Source organism: Zingiber officinale, chromosome 2A (genome assembly GCF_018446385.1).
Source record: "Zingiber officinale cultivar Zhangliang chromosome 2A, Zo_v1.1, whole genome shotgun sequence".
NCBI classification, from domain to species: domain Eukaryota; kingdom Viridiplantae; phylum Streptophyta; class Magnoliopsida; order Zingiberales; family Zingiberaceae; genus Zingiber; species Zingiber officinale.
Genome location: NC_055988.1, coordinates 118,043,494 through 118,059,012, shown reverse-complemented (window position 1 = coordinate 118,059,012; position 15,519 = coordinate 118,043,494). Strand labels below are relative to the sequence as shown.

At 40.5% G+C, this 15,519-nt stretch overlaps 1 long non-coding RNA gene across 2 annotated transcripts; it reads right to left on the bottom strand.

Annotated features, from left to right (window-relative positions):
- Window positions 1–12,099: 12,099 nt before the first annotated feature.
- LOC122039937 lies at window positions 12,100–13,328 on the bottom strand. Of its 2 annotated transcripts, none has more exons than XR_006128446.1 (4): window positions 13,273–13,287; window positions 13,077–13,140; window positions 12,261–12,948; window positions 12,100–12,168 (listed from the first exon to the last, which is right to left on the bottom strand). It is a non-coding gene; the product is annotated as an uncharacterized LOC122039937 (long non-coding RNA). The 2 variants fall into 2 exon arrangements; XR_006128445.1 differs by having other exon boundaries at window positions 12,105–12,168; window positions 12,261–12,726; window positions 13,273–13,328.
- Window positions 13,329–15,519: the final 2,191 nt, after the last annotated feature.

Below are 15,519 nucleotides of genomic sequence, written 5' to 3'. Positions count from 1 at the left end.
GTGAGAATCTCAAATGTGATACCGTATAAATGATGACGCCAAAGCTTCAGAGCAAAGATGATGGCAGCTAACTCCAAGTCATGAACTGGGTAGTTCTTCTCATGCTCCTTCAACTGACGAGAAGCATAAGAGACTACTCTGCCGTGCTGCATCAGAACAGCACCCAAACCCTGTAGAGACGCGTCGGTGTAAAGTACAAATCCATCCTCTCCAGAAGGTAAAACCAAAACTGGAGCCGACACTAATCTCCGCTTCAGCTCCTGAAAGCTGGTCTCGCAATCCTCTGTCCACGTAAACTTCACGCCTTTCCGGGTAAGGCGTGTCAGCGACATAGCAATACGCGAGAAACCCTCGACAAAACGTCGGTAATATCCGGCCAATCCCAGAAAACTGCGGATCTCCTAAACTGACTTCGGCTGCTCCCAACTGGTGACAGCCTCGATCTTCTGAGGATCAACTGAAATACCTCTGCTAGAAACCACGTGTCCCAGAAAATCGACTGAAGATAGCCAGAATGCACACTTGCTGAACTTCGCGTACAGCTGATGTCGTCTAATAATCTCCAAGACTATACGAAGCTCCTCCTCGGAACGAGAGTAGACCAATATGTCATCAATGAAAACGATAACAAACTGATCCAGATACTCCAGAAAGATGCGGTTCATCAAGTCCATAAACACCGCTGGAGCATTGGTAAGCCCAAATGGCATTACCAAAAACTCATAATGACCGTATCTGGTACGGAACGCTGTCTTCTGAATATCTGAGTCTCTGACTCTCAGCTGATGATATCCGGATCGCAGATCAATCTTAGAATACACTGAAGTACCTCTGAGCTGATCAAACAAATCCTCAATCCGTGGTAATGGATATTTATTTCTGACGGTCACTGAATTCAGCTGCCTGTAGTCAATACATAATCTCATGGTGCCGTCTTTCTTCTTGACAAATAGAACTGGAGAACCCCATGGTGAAACACTAGGGCGAATAAATCCCCTGTCTAAAAGCTCCTGGAGTTGAACCTTCAGCTCGTTCAACTCTTTTGGTGCCATACGATACGGAGCTTTCGATGTCGGCGCAGTTCCCGGAATCAGCTCAATAGCGAACTCCACTGGCCTTCTGGGAGGCAAACCAGGTAGCTCCTCTGGAAATACATCTGGGTACTCCCGGACTACAGGAACGTCGGAGAGCTGCGAACTACTACTGTCCTCAGTACTGATCAACGATAACAGAAAACCATGACAGCCGTGTGACAGCAGCTTCTGCGCCTGAATCGCCGAAATAATCGAGATACCGTCGTCTCTGATGCCAGTGAAACTCCACGAGGGTTGGTTCGGAGGCTGGAAGGTGACCACCCTCGTCTGGCAATCAACGGTAGCATGATAAACTGACAGCCAATCCATGCCAAGTATGACATCAAACTCGATCATCTCCAATACTAGAAGATCTACCGTAAGTATCATGTTGCCAAAGTCTAACGGGCAACCTCTGATCTCCTGGGTGACGTCTAAAGTATCACCGGACGGTAAAGAGACAGTCAATCGCCGCAACCTAACAGTAGGTAATCTACCAATCTCCCGCATAAAGGTACGGGATATAAAAGAATGCGAACTACCAGTATCAATCAAAATATCAGCAGTAAATGCATAAATGAAAATCGTACCGCGGAAAACGGATCCGTCGGCCCGCTGAGCATCCTCTCTGGTAATAGCATGAACTCGTCCAGTCTCTGGCGGAGGAGGAGGAGGTAACGCTGCCAGCGGCTGCTGCGGCTGGGCAGAAGCCTGCCACTGAGGCTGTGCTGGATAATGAGCCAGAGAAGACTGATACTGTGCAGCTGGCTGGGACTGAGTCTGGTACTGCCCCTGAGTCGGATAATAAGATCCTGGAACAAAACTCGGGGGTGCTACAGAAGCACTGGAGTACTCCTGTCCAAGCATGCCAAATGCTGCTGCAGAGGGAGCTGCTCCCTGCTGACGCTGTGAGGGTGTAAATCTCCGCCCTCCTCGTCGAGACACTGACTGACTAGACTGTCCCCTCTGCTCTGACCCTCCGGAAGCCGTGTGCTGAGCCTTCAGCTGACAATCTCGGCTCTGGTGCCCAGGCAGTTTGCAATAAAAGCAAACTGACTGTTCCAGAGTGCAGGCTGAAGTGATGTGGTCTCTGGAACCACATCGGAAACACTGAGTATCACCGGAAGGTGGTTGCCGGTTCTGCTGAGAATACCGGAAACGTCCTGAAGAAGACCGCCCTGATTTCTGAGGCCTACGAGACGCCCCAGAAGAACTCTGACCTGACTGTCTGCGACTACTCTGAGGCTGTCCTGTCGCCTGAGTCTGCTGGACCTGCCCAGATGTCTGGCTCGTATGCTTTCTTTTCCTGTCCGGATATGTTGTCTGTCGAGCTAACTCTATCATCAAAGCTCGATTCAATGCATCAGAATAAGATGTAATCCCTAATCCGGCAAGTCATGCGAGATAACCATCCAATCCATATAAAGCTGCATCATGCGAGTTACGTCCTCATGACTAACTCTGGACAAAAGCGAGCCAAGGAGGAATTCGATTATACTCGGTCAGCGATTATTACGCCTCGGACTCATAAAATCACGTGAGCCATCCGATGGGATGGAAAAACGGCTCTCAAAGCCTCTCGAACACAGTCCATATGACGTTGCGCTCACCAATAATATGTTGAGTAACCCACAGGCATTAGCTTCATCCGTAAATGGTAAGCGGCCACCTGCTTTCTCCCACTCGGAGCAAGCCATATAGAAGAAAGTCCGCTCCATAGTCTCTATCCATGACAGAGCCATACTCGGATCGAGATCTCCGCGGAAAAGTGAAACGAGTCTTCATCGACTCGGCCGGTCTGGAATCCTAGCTCGTCGCAATGACAATATCGATGGTGTCGGGACTGCGAGGCTGGCGGAAACACTAGAGGCGATACAACAGGTGGTACGCGGAATAAACGGAGGAGGAACTCCGATCTTCTTGTATATCTGGGAGCATAAGCCGTCGGTGGTCTTGATGGGAACAAAAGTGGTGGCGGTGGAGGTACGGTGAGGTAATGGTGCGGATATGGTGCGGCCACTCAGAGGGGGCACGGTGCATCGGTATAGGATACAAGTAGATCCAAGTGGTGGTGGTACTGTAGGCTGCGCGGGAGCAAATGTCGGGTACACCAATGGTACCCCTGATGGTACTGTAAATAAGGTAGGAGTGGATACCGTCGGTGTGTCCAAAGTAGGTATCTCTACAGGAGCTATCGGGATTTGAGAGCCCGATGCTCCCGCTGCATCCTGAGTCTGTCCCTGACTGACAGGCTCACTAACAGTGGGCATCTCTGGCATATCCAGAGATCCCGTGGTCCTCGCACGTGGTCGACCAGCACCACGTCTCGCAGCAATACGAGTAGATCGTCTCATATCTGTTAAATTAAATTACAGATATCAATACCAATATAACCAACATAAAATAACAACATACCTATTTGTGTGGAGATGTTCCGCTGTCCAGTCCCAATTTGACCTCAAAATTCGAGCGTACATATCGCCGGAAATCCAATTAAACGGAAATCGAAACATAACCATATCGAAAATCCGATAATGCCCAGTTTGACTCGCAAACTGGCTAACCCAAATATCCGAATACCAACAACCGATCCGATAAATCTCGAACACCAAAAGCGGTATCATAATCCGCTCGATACCAAATAAGTTGGTATCGGATAAATTCGAAAATCAAAAACCGAAACAAAGATCGTAAAGCTGAACTCGATACCACTAAATTGTCACGCCTGGAGGAGTCCCTGTCGAAGAAATTTCGACAGCATCTCCCTGACGGACAATCTGAAACTTTCTACATACATAAATACCTCAACCACAGGCGGAATAAAAGCAATAAATAAAATCAATCACCACGCAGTTTATATAAGTATTAGCACAACCATGCAGTTAATAAAATAGTAAACAAAACAATAAAACTCGACTGAAATCCACCCTACTCCACTACACTCGTAAAGCTCAAAACCGAAGAACCCACCTCTTCCGCAGGCAAGCATATAATAGAATAAAATCCAAATCATATCAAAGGTCCATCAAACGAAAGGATTCCATACAATATCCATATGAAAAATCCAAAACAAGACTAAAACAAAGTCGATAGAGAATAAAAAAAACTAAAATAAAATAACAACTCAACCCAACAGAGGACTAGCACTACGTCTTTGTGGGGACTAGCATGGAACTCCCTCGACATCAACACGAAAATAACAACAATGGGCGGGGTGAGTCCAACACTCAGTACAATTGATATGCAAAGTAAAGAAATAACACCTAGCACTAATCATGCGTGCAGTCTGATAAAGATAAAGGTAACTACAAACCGAAGAAGGCAGGAGAGAATCAGTACTAACCAGGACCGGTAAAAGGACAAGCAGTCCGAAAGGTATAGAAGACCTGTATGCATGTCAATCAAGGTATCCAAGCAATGTGCAGCATATAAGTGCAACAAACACAAACACAAACAATAAATGCATCATGCATATGATGCCAATGTCATGGTCACCCCTGACGCCAGTCAGTCGACTCACAACAACAGTGGGACCGAGTGGGTAGAGTGTGACAACCGTGCACTCAGCAACACTACTCCTGATGAGTGATCGAGTGGACGGGATGCTGTCGGAGTACATACGTACTCCTACCCCAAATCATAAATGGGGGGCGAATGCTCTCAACTCCGGTACCTATGACGGGGAGGAATCTCTAACGTGCTACACGCTGCGTCACACTACCCATGAGCGGATCAACGGAGCACGGGTCAAACTGACGTGCTACCACGCTATATCTCGCTACCCATGAGCGTCAGCACCGAGCAGTGATGAAACCGGCAATGTGCTCGACAATAATGGAGCAATCTATCGCACAGCATGCGATCATGCAAATGGTGCATGTCACTAAGCATGGTAATATACTAATCCAACCTCTGGACATATCATAATGTGCACCAAAGCGAATGAATCATATCAAGATATACTGATCAATAAGGTATCAAACCTAGGTCCTGAACATGTGAAACGTGGTTATATCACTACCCATGAGCATGATAGATCAGGTATATATCCATACAAGATGTAAACAAACAATCAATCAACAGGTAGCATGTATTGGGCAGTGATTAACCGAAACAAGTAAGAAACACAATTAATGCATCTTGTTAATTTAATTACTAAGCATATCAAAGACAATAAGTCAAAAGTACCCGCCTCCGAAAATAGAAATGTCCAATCTGACTCCGAGATACTCGTCTCGCGTCAAAGTCCTGTGTTAAATCGCACAGTTTAGCTAATTTAATTATAAACAAATAGCTAAACTAATTTCTAATCCACTGACCAACTAGGGTTAGCTTCATTAACCCTAATTACACCTTTAGATTTACTTCTAAACTTAAGTTAACAACTTTTGCTAACACTACTAGAAATCATCTACAGCAAAGACCACAACCCTAAACCTTACCTCAAGTTCCACAGCTTATTCAAGAACAAGAAGATGCTGGAATTAAGGAGTTACTGTCCCATTTAGGTCGATTGCTGCTGGAACAAAGGAATGCTGGAATGAGGGCTGCTGCCGAAACCAAGAACTCCCCACAGCACACAACTCCTGCTTGAAATCTTTCCCTACAGTTCAGTTCAAGGTGAGATCAAGCTGGTGATCATGAATGCATCAACCTAATCATCTTACCTCTTCCTTTCCACTGGTCGGAGGTGATCAAGGATCCGGCTACTGTGCTAAGGCATGAGCACAGCGGTGAAGAAGTTCGACATCGATGCTGCTCGGTGCCGTACTGGCTGCTGTGAACCCTAATATAGAGCACAGATGAACCTCGGCCGGCAAAACGGTGTTGGGCACTAGGTTCGGCACAGAGGAGGAAAGGAGGAATCGGGAAGCAGAGGTGGGAAAGCCGACACTGCCCGGCGTCGACGGAGATGCTAGAGCACAGAGTGGCCGGCGCTAGGGCTGTGGAGGAACGGCGATGTCGGCTCTGTGAGTTGCGGCCGGCGGTGAATCTAGGGCACGGTTAGGGCACGCGGTGGCCGGCGCTAGGGTCGGTGATCCGCGTCGGCTGGCGGCAGTGAAGATGGGCGTCGGCAGAAGAGTGAAGGGAAAGAGAAGAAGTAGAAGGAGGAGATGAAACCGCCTCTGCGGTTAGGGCACGGGGAGAAGACGCGCGATCGGCGTCGGGGAGAAGAAATGAGGAAACGGCGAAAATGCAAGAAAAAGGAAAAATAAATAAAGGAAAAGAATTAAGAAAAATTCAACTTTTCCTCATTTAATTGGGATATCCAAAACAGGCTTTTCCCGGCCCCGTTTTTTTTTTCCCCCCGTCAACTTGTCCGTACGAGCTCCGAAAAATTCTCGAAAAATTTCCAAAAATTCCGAAAAATTTCCTTAATCATATTCGCCTATTTCCGGTATTTTACATCTTCGTTCTTTGAACTTCGGAGCAGCTTTTTGGTGTCGTCGGAGCTTTTTCGGAGCAGCACGTAAATATAAAGTTGTAACAAATATTGTTTTCAAGCTACTGGTTGAAGGCTATTTTTATATGCACGTCCGAATACTTGGAACCCCTCCCGAGTGCTTGGACCGTGCTGATGTGGCAAACTCTCATTGAAACTTCATCCTTGAAGTTTATCCACCTCTGGGCGCCTAGACTCCCTCCGGACGCCTGGATCGTTGACGTGGGCTTAGCCAGTCGACATACTCCAACTCAGCTTCTGGATGACTTTTTAGGTCCACACACTTGGACCACCTCGGACGTTCGGACAGCCCAGGTGCCTAGCCAGGCCGCCCGGGCGAAGCTAGTCTGGGCGCCTGGACTCTCTTTTTGAGCCACTTCTTTCTCCTATAAAAAAGAGTTAGTACCGGCATACAAATTACCCTAGAAAATAGAGTTAGCATAATAAGTAAGATAGTTGTAGATCATGTCCCCCCAAGACTAGGATCTAGTTAAGGTCTCAACTTAGGTTTTCCAAATGGACCTAAGCTGGACCGACGCCTATTATTCCCTCAACCGGGAACGTGTTCTCACTTAGCCACTCTCCTTGAGTGGCTTACCTCCACTTACTTGGAAAACATCTGGTCCTTCAAACATGTTTGGACTTTCTCTGCCTTGCTTAGTATCTGACCACGTCGATCTACTAAGACTTATCTGCAACACTGAATTAATACAATAGATATAAAATGGTAAAGAAAAATAGTGTTATCATTATTAATAATTCGCTGATCTGGTTGACCGCACGCGGTTGATCGAAAACCAGTCGATTACATATTACCTAGGGTTATCTCCCCCTAGGATTGCCCAGTCTCACTCACCATGACTTTCATTGCCTAGTTTCACTTTACTAGGACTTCCACCACCTAGCTTCACTCACTATGGCCCGACTTCACTCACCAGGACTTCCACTACTTAACTTCATTCACTAGGGTCTGAGTTCACTCACTAGGACTTCCACTACCTAGCTTCACTCACTAGAGTCTGACTTCACTTACTAATACTTCCACTACCTAGCTTCACTCACTAGTCTGGCTTCGCTCACCACGACTTCCACTACTTAGCTTTATTCATTAGGGTCTGACTTCACTTACCAGGACTTCCCCTTGCCTAATCTCCAGTTAGGACTAGTCACTCAGTAGACTTCTCACCTGTCTATCCTTCGGTTAAGACTTCCCATGTTAGTCATCTAGTTCTAACTAGACTTCTCTCTTTCAAACATCAAGTCTTGTTTGGATCAACCCTTGGTCAAACCAACTAAACTTAGGTACATTGTCAAACATCGAAGTCCTAGACGCCAATTGCACCAACATATACACCTGTGATATTGTAGAAAAAATATTTGAATATTTTAGATAGTACCATGTAAAGATGAAAGACTATGTATATTGAAACTAATACTTACATATCCTACAAGATTTAAGCTTGTATCAGTTTGACTAGTTTGACTGAATACTCTATTCTTTTTTACACTTATAATTTCTAATACTATCACACTAAAGCTAAAATTTCTAATACTATTATACTAAAGCTAAATACATCTGACGAATGAAAAAACTCCATGTGATAAGTACTCATGTGCTATGTAACCACTACATTTGAGTTCTTGAATGTTAGCTTCTATGAAAATTTTACTTGATTGAAAAAACTATAAGAAGAATAAGATGCGAAAATTCGGATAACTTAATATTTCTTTGTTACTTTTCCTCCCAACCTTCTTCCCTTATATATTTAATCAAATCAAGTAAACTGAATTTAAAAAACTTACAATGCTTTGGCCGGTCGTGTTGTTGCATCCTAAGAGCATTGTTTCCTTCAAATATCCTTGCAATGCCAAAATCTGAAATCTTTGGGCTCATATCCTTGTCAAGGAGAATATTGATTGGCTTAAGATCACGACGAATGACTCTCAACCTAGTGTGTTGATGTAAGTATTGAAGTCCTTGAGTAATCCCAATTATAATATTGAAATGTCTTTGCCAATTTAGTAATGAACTTTTATCTTTATCTGGAGATACAAATTTATAGGATCAGATAAATGTGTTGTGATTAGTTTTTAATCATTTGTGAAGGTAATAAAAACTAGAGAAAATATGTTGAGCATAAATAAAGGCATCAAGACTTTTATTTTCCATGTATTTAAGTATCATAAGCCCCTCATCTCCTTCAATACAAAAGCCTAGAAGACGAACTAAGTTTCTATGTTGTAATTTAGCTTTCATGGAGAGTTCATTCTGGAACTCCTTTGGGCCTTGTAAGGAGTATCTTGATAATTTTTTGACAGCAATCTTCTGTCCATCAACCAATTGACCTGACAAAATGTATCATATTCTTCAATTTTACAGGTCTGAAATATTAGATTTTTTTTTTTCTGAAACTGAAAGCCTTCTTACCTTATAAACAACACCAAATCCCCCTTACCCAAGCTTGTTTTTTCAGAAAAATTAGTTCTTGCAACTTTTATAGTATGCAAATCATATGAACGAAGTACATCGAATGCGCTGATCAAACCTAGCACAAGGATCACACACTGAATTAGTAAAAAAATCTTTCAATTTCTTTCTTAGAAAGTTGAGAATTGAGTGATTAATCTAAAAAAAATTTGACTCAATCCTTTTTAAATCCGAATTAACTCTTAAAAACTGGCTATATTCTTATATAAAACATTGTGTAAGACCTTTCTCAACATTTGGAAACTGCAATGCTCCGTTTCTCCTCCTCCTAACGAGTATACCTACACTGCATAGCAAAATAATTCCCAGCAACGTCGAAATAACAATCGCCCACACGAACATCTTCCAATTTGACGTTGATGATTCTGCAGGAAAAGAAAATTGAAAGAAAATAGATGATTAAATATAATGTTACTCTGATCATCCAATTTCATGCATGCATAACTCAACTACCTACCTGGAAGCCGAATGTATATATTGTCTCCTCCATCGGCAAAACTTCTGAGATCCAACAGCTCACTGCGCCAAGTTATGCAGCCATAAGGCCCATTGATCACCACATACGCGATGCAGGAGCAATCATCCAAGCACAATTTCTTGAATGCATCCAAACTAATCTTGCCTCTTGAGGTTGTCGGGCACCTTCATGCTCGGTTCCTTCCAAAACTGGTTTGACGAGCAACGCAAGGGCTCCTTCCTCATGCATCCGATGACATTTTTGTTATCAAACCCTTCCAATTGTGCAAAAGGCGGGTCCCGCCGCCCAGCGGCCCCCTAGGCCTGGCCCCACAGGAATCCTAGGAGGAGGTAAATCAGCGGTGAATGCTGGCCCGGGTAAAGCGTGGTGTCTCCGGAATTTAACACAGCCGGCCCAGATTATTCATCCAGTGCGCGTCCGTGGACCTTCGACCCTACGACTCATTGTGCAAGGATGTTACGCCTTAACCGGTTGATCCAGCCCGCAGGGGCAATAGGAAGGAAAATAGTGGCAGCCGAGACTCGAATCCGCGAGCCCTGACTTAATCAAAGCGCAGCCAACCAACCGGTCTACGAAAACTGGTTTGACGAGCAACGCAAGGGCTCCTTCCTCATGCATCCGATGACATTTTTGTTATCAAACCCTTCCAAGCTACGACAGGAGGTTGAGTAGAAGCCCTTGGTGCAAACGTTGCTGCAACCACAATGGTTCACTACAAAAAATAAGGCATTTTGGGACAAAATTAGGGACGAATTTTAAAAAAAAATTCGTTGCAAAAATTTTAGGGACAAAATTTGGGACGAAAATTTTTTCGTCCCAAAATGGTTGATGCCAAATTTTGGAACGAATTAGGGATTGTTGCAAATTTGGGAACGAATTTGGGGACGAATTTGGCGACGAATAAAATTTTCGTCCCCAAATTCGTTGAAAAAAAATATACAAATTTGCAACGAAAATTATTTTTGTTGCAAACTTAGGAACAAATTTGGGGACGAATTCACATAAATTTTCTGCCAAATTTGTCTCTATTTTTGCAACAAATTTGGGGACGAATTCGGTGACAAATTATATTTTGTTGCCAAATTTGTCCCTAATATTGCAACGAATTTGGGGACAAATTCGGTGACAAAATTTTTTTTGTTGCCATTTTTGTTCCTAAGTTTGCAACGAATAATAAATTTGTTGCAAAACTGGCAACGAATTTGGCAACAAAAACTTGCCAAATTCTTTGATAATCATAAGATCAATTTTCGTCCCAGAATTCGTCCCAAATTCTGGGACAAATTTTGGGACGAATTTTGTAGATTCGTCCCAGATTCTGGGACAAATTTTGGGACGAATTTTCCCAGAATTCGTCCCAGAATCTGGGACGAAAATAATTTTATCCCAAATTACGATAGAATTGGGACAAATCATTTTCGTTGCCAAATTCGTCCCTATATCAAATATTTTTTCCAGCTTCAATTTATTTCTGCAATACAATCCAAATACATAAAAACCAAATTCAAATAACAAATAATATGCATTCAACACATCCTAATTTAACATTCAACACATCCTAATTTAACATTCAACACATCAACTCATAATTCAAAAAATATAAAGATTTCAACAAAGTTTATAAAATCCATCTTGTTCAACAAAGTTTATAAAATCCATCTTGTTCAACAAAGTTTACAAGTTCAACAACCCAATGTTTTATAAGTCCATCATCCATCCAACAACACTAAGAATACATATAGTCATCTTCGTGTGCCACAAAATCTTTGATCCCCATCAAATCTCCTTTGCCTACATAACAACAAACAAATAAACTAGATTATGTGTAACAAGAAAGATTGTAAATAGTATACGATATGGCCATGTAAAAAGAATAATTGGAAACAAAACATAAATGTGAAATTCCTTAAACATTCTAATAAAAGCCCTAATTCTAATAAAAGTCATATTTACCAACGATATGAATCATCCATGTCATAGCAACGGTAAATAAAATTATAAGCATTATTTTGAAGCTAAGTACATGTATCGTAACTATGATACAACCTAATATAATTGGCACATCATATAGAGAGAAAGAGAGAGAGATCTTGTGAAGTATGGTATTAGGGTTCAAATTTTCTCACTTAGTTAACTTTATTTTTCATTTTAATTTGCTGAATTTATAGTTTTGTCTTTGGTTGGTATTTAATGTAAACTAAAGGATGTTTAAAATAATTGTTCCTTTCATTGTGTTAACTAGTTGACAATTTCATATGAATAACTTTAGCACATTTTTAACAACTCTTTGCAAAATATTAAGGTAGGAGGATGCATCGTTATCTAGTAAAGAATTTTAGAATAGTGTGATGTAATTCTAGATGAAATATAGAACTTTTATGTATCTATATAGTTTTGAGACTGTACATAGATCAAATTCAGAACTTTTATGCATCATTATCATTGAAGACAAAACAAGAAAGAGCAGCTTATCAAAAGAAGGAACACAATTAAACAACTATTTAAAGCTAACTTTAACATAATTATTTAAAGTTAACTTTATATAATTAAACAACTATAACATAATTATTTAAAGCTAACTGTATATATAGATCAGTAAATGCATATTAATGAACTTAGGAATACCGAAAAGAGGTGAACAAATACAGTTGTCTTCAACTACAGTGAGATCACACCAAATTGAGACCTGCACAAACAACATTATCAAATCAGGACAAAAATAAAGTTAGAGTATTAGAGACTTCATTCATATTGCCTAGTTAGAGACTCCAAACGAACCTCTGGATTAGTAGCTCGAGAATCTCTATCAAAGTGCCTTCCTCTTTTTGTTCCTTTCTTCTTTTTATCTTTTTTACCCAAATCATTGGATTCATGTGCCAAAGTATGAGAACCATTTGATATTATAGATTGCTCCAAATTTATGCATTTCAGATATAGAGTTTGCCAGACAAACATTTTCCTTCTTTGAATTACAATACAAGCATAACTCAAGTAAATAACAGAATATGAAACATAATTGAAACAGAGTAAAATTGAGTTCACATTTTCAAAGAATCAACAAAGCTCCTACAACAATATGTTATTTATTGCTTCCATGTACCACATGAACCCAGCCAAACAATAAACCAATTAAACAACGAATAAAATACAACTGAACCCCACAACTTACCTTGAACCTTCTGCACCTTCTTCCTGACCTATCCTTACAACCTTCACAATGTATACGGACTATAAGAACACATGTCTGCAATTGAAAACATGTACTGATTAATACGCATGAAAGTCAATATTTTCTACAAATAATTCAATTCTCATTTCATTAAAAAAAATAGAAACTAAAAATTAAAAACATATTATTGAAGAAATCACAATGAAATCCTGAACAATGTACTTGGTGTTGATTTCTTAGCAAAGATTTGGATATACCATTTTGATTAGTCATCTCGTCAAAGAGTCTCTGAGTTATCTGAAACGATTCTTAATAAATAAATGGCAAATCTAAAATCATTTAACTGAGCTCTTACTAGTTTCTAGAACTAAAACCCTCATCAACGATCTCTAACCCTTGCAGAATCGAGGACAAATAAAACTAACCTTATTCATTGGCTTTGTAGGATCGAGGAGTTATCTTGGATAGCCATAAACCAGGGAAACAATACTGCAGAGGCAAATCAAGCATAAGAGAAGGCGCATATCAATGGTAAAGAGCAGAAAAGAGATCAATCCTAAGTCAAGTGCGAGAAATCAAACCAAATTTAGGAAAACAAGCATGTTTTTATAGGAAACTTACATCAAGATGCTGCTGCATGATCTTGGGCTTCTTCTTCAGCTGCAGAGGGAGACGGCGGTTAGCCACGGCAAGGCCCACGCCGGCGGCCAGACGCCGGCCAGCCAGCGCCTGGCAGTGTCCAGCCACACGCCTGGCAGTGGCCAGCCACACGCCGGGCAGGCAGCGCCTAGCGGCGGCCAGCACGCGCCGGAGAGAGGGAGATCCGAGAGAGGGAGATTCGAGAGCAGTGGGCTTACCAATCGAAACCTTCCACGGCCGGAGATCAAGCGGTCGTCGCATATCACGCCACCATCGTCGGTTGGAGATGTGGCCGAAACCCTGGAAATCGCAGGTTGGAAGGGGAACGGGGGAGAAAGAAATGGGGAAGAAAACAAGAATCGGAATGGGATATAGACATAGGGTTATTAGCATCAAATTTTTTTTGTTCCCAATTTTGACCCTAATCTGGGACGAATCCTGGATTCGTCCCAAAATCTGGGACGAATCCTGGATTCGTCCCAGAATTTATTTTTTTTTTAATAAAAAAGGGAAAAATCAAAAGGAATAAATACACACCTAGAGACATCGGAATTTAATGAAACAAGTTTCTATGTGTTCGTATCATTGTCCTGATCGTAAATCTATCAATAAAAATATTTTTTACCAAATATATATATATTTGGAATTTTTTAATCCCAATTTGACCTTATTTGGTGTTAAAAATTCAAATTACTGAAAATAATAATTAAAAATTATGGATGATGACGTATTTACGATTAGCTCAATGATATGAATGCATAGAAACTTGTTTCATCAAATTCCGAGGTCTCTAGGTCCATATTTAAGCCTTACATGTTTCATTTTAATTATTTAAAAATAATTTTAGGTTTGTGACGAATTCTGGATTCGTCCCAAATTTTGGGACGAATCCAGAGATTCATCCCAAAAATTTAATCATTTTTTTAAAAAATAAACAAACTTGGACGGCTTAAATACGGACCTAGAGACATCGGAATTTGATGAAACAAGTTTCTATGTGCTCGTCTCATTGTCATGATCATAAATCTATCAATAAAAATATTTTTTACCAAATATATATATATTTGGAATTTTTTAATCCCAATTTGACCTAATTTGGTGTTAAAAATTCAAATCACTGAAAATAATAATTAAAAATTATGGATGATGACGTATTTACGATCAGCTCAACGATACGGATGCATAGAAACTTGTTTCATCAAATTCCGAGGTCTCTAGGTCCTTATTTAAGTTTTCGGACACTAATTTACAAACGTTCAGTACACAACACATTTTTAGTTAGTATCAATCTATAGATGTTTTAAAAAATATCTACATAGAGACATCAGAATTTGATGAAACAAGTTTCTATGTGCTCGCCTCATTGTCATGATCATAAATCTATCAATAAAAATATTTTTTACCAAATATATATATATTTGGAATTTTTTAATCCTAATTTGACCTAATTTGGTGTTAAAAATTCAAATTACTGAAAATAATAATTAAAAATTATGGATGATGACGTATTTACGATCAGCTCAACGATACGAATGCATAGAAACTTGTTTCATCAAATTCCGAGGTCTCTAGGTCCATATTTAAGCCTTACATGTTTCATTTTAATTATTTAAAAATAATTTTAGGTTTGGGACGAATTCTGGATTCGTCCCAAAATTTGGGACGAATCCAGAATTCGTCCCAAAAATTTAATCATTTTTTTAAAAAATAAACAAAATTCGACGACTTAAATACGGACCTAGAGACATCGGAATTTGATGAAATAAGTTTCTATATGCTCATCTCATTGTCATGATCATAAATCTATCAAGAAAAATATTTTTTACCAAATATATATATATTTGGAATTTTTTTAATCCCAATTTGACCTAATTTGGTGTTAAAAATTCAAATTACTGAAAATAATAATTAAAAATTATGGATGATGACGTATTTACGATCAGCTCAACGATACGAATACATAGAAACTTGTTTCATCAAATTCCGAGGTCTCTAGGTCCATATTTAAGCCTTGCATGTTTCATTTTAATTATTTAAAAATAATTTTAGGTTTGGGACGAATTCTGGATTCGTCCCAAATTTTGGGACGAATCCAGGAATTCGTCCCAAAAATTTAATCATTTATTAAAAATAAAGAAACTTGGACGGCTTAAATACGGACCTAGAGACATCAGAATTTGATGAAATGCTCATCTCATTGTCATGATCATAAATCTATCAATAAAAATA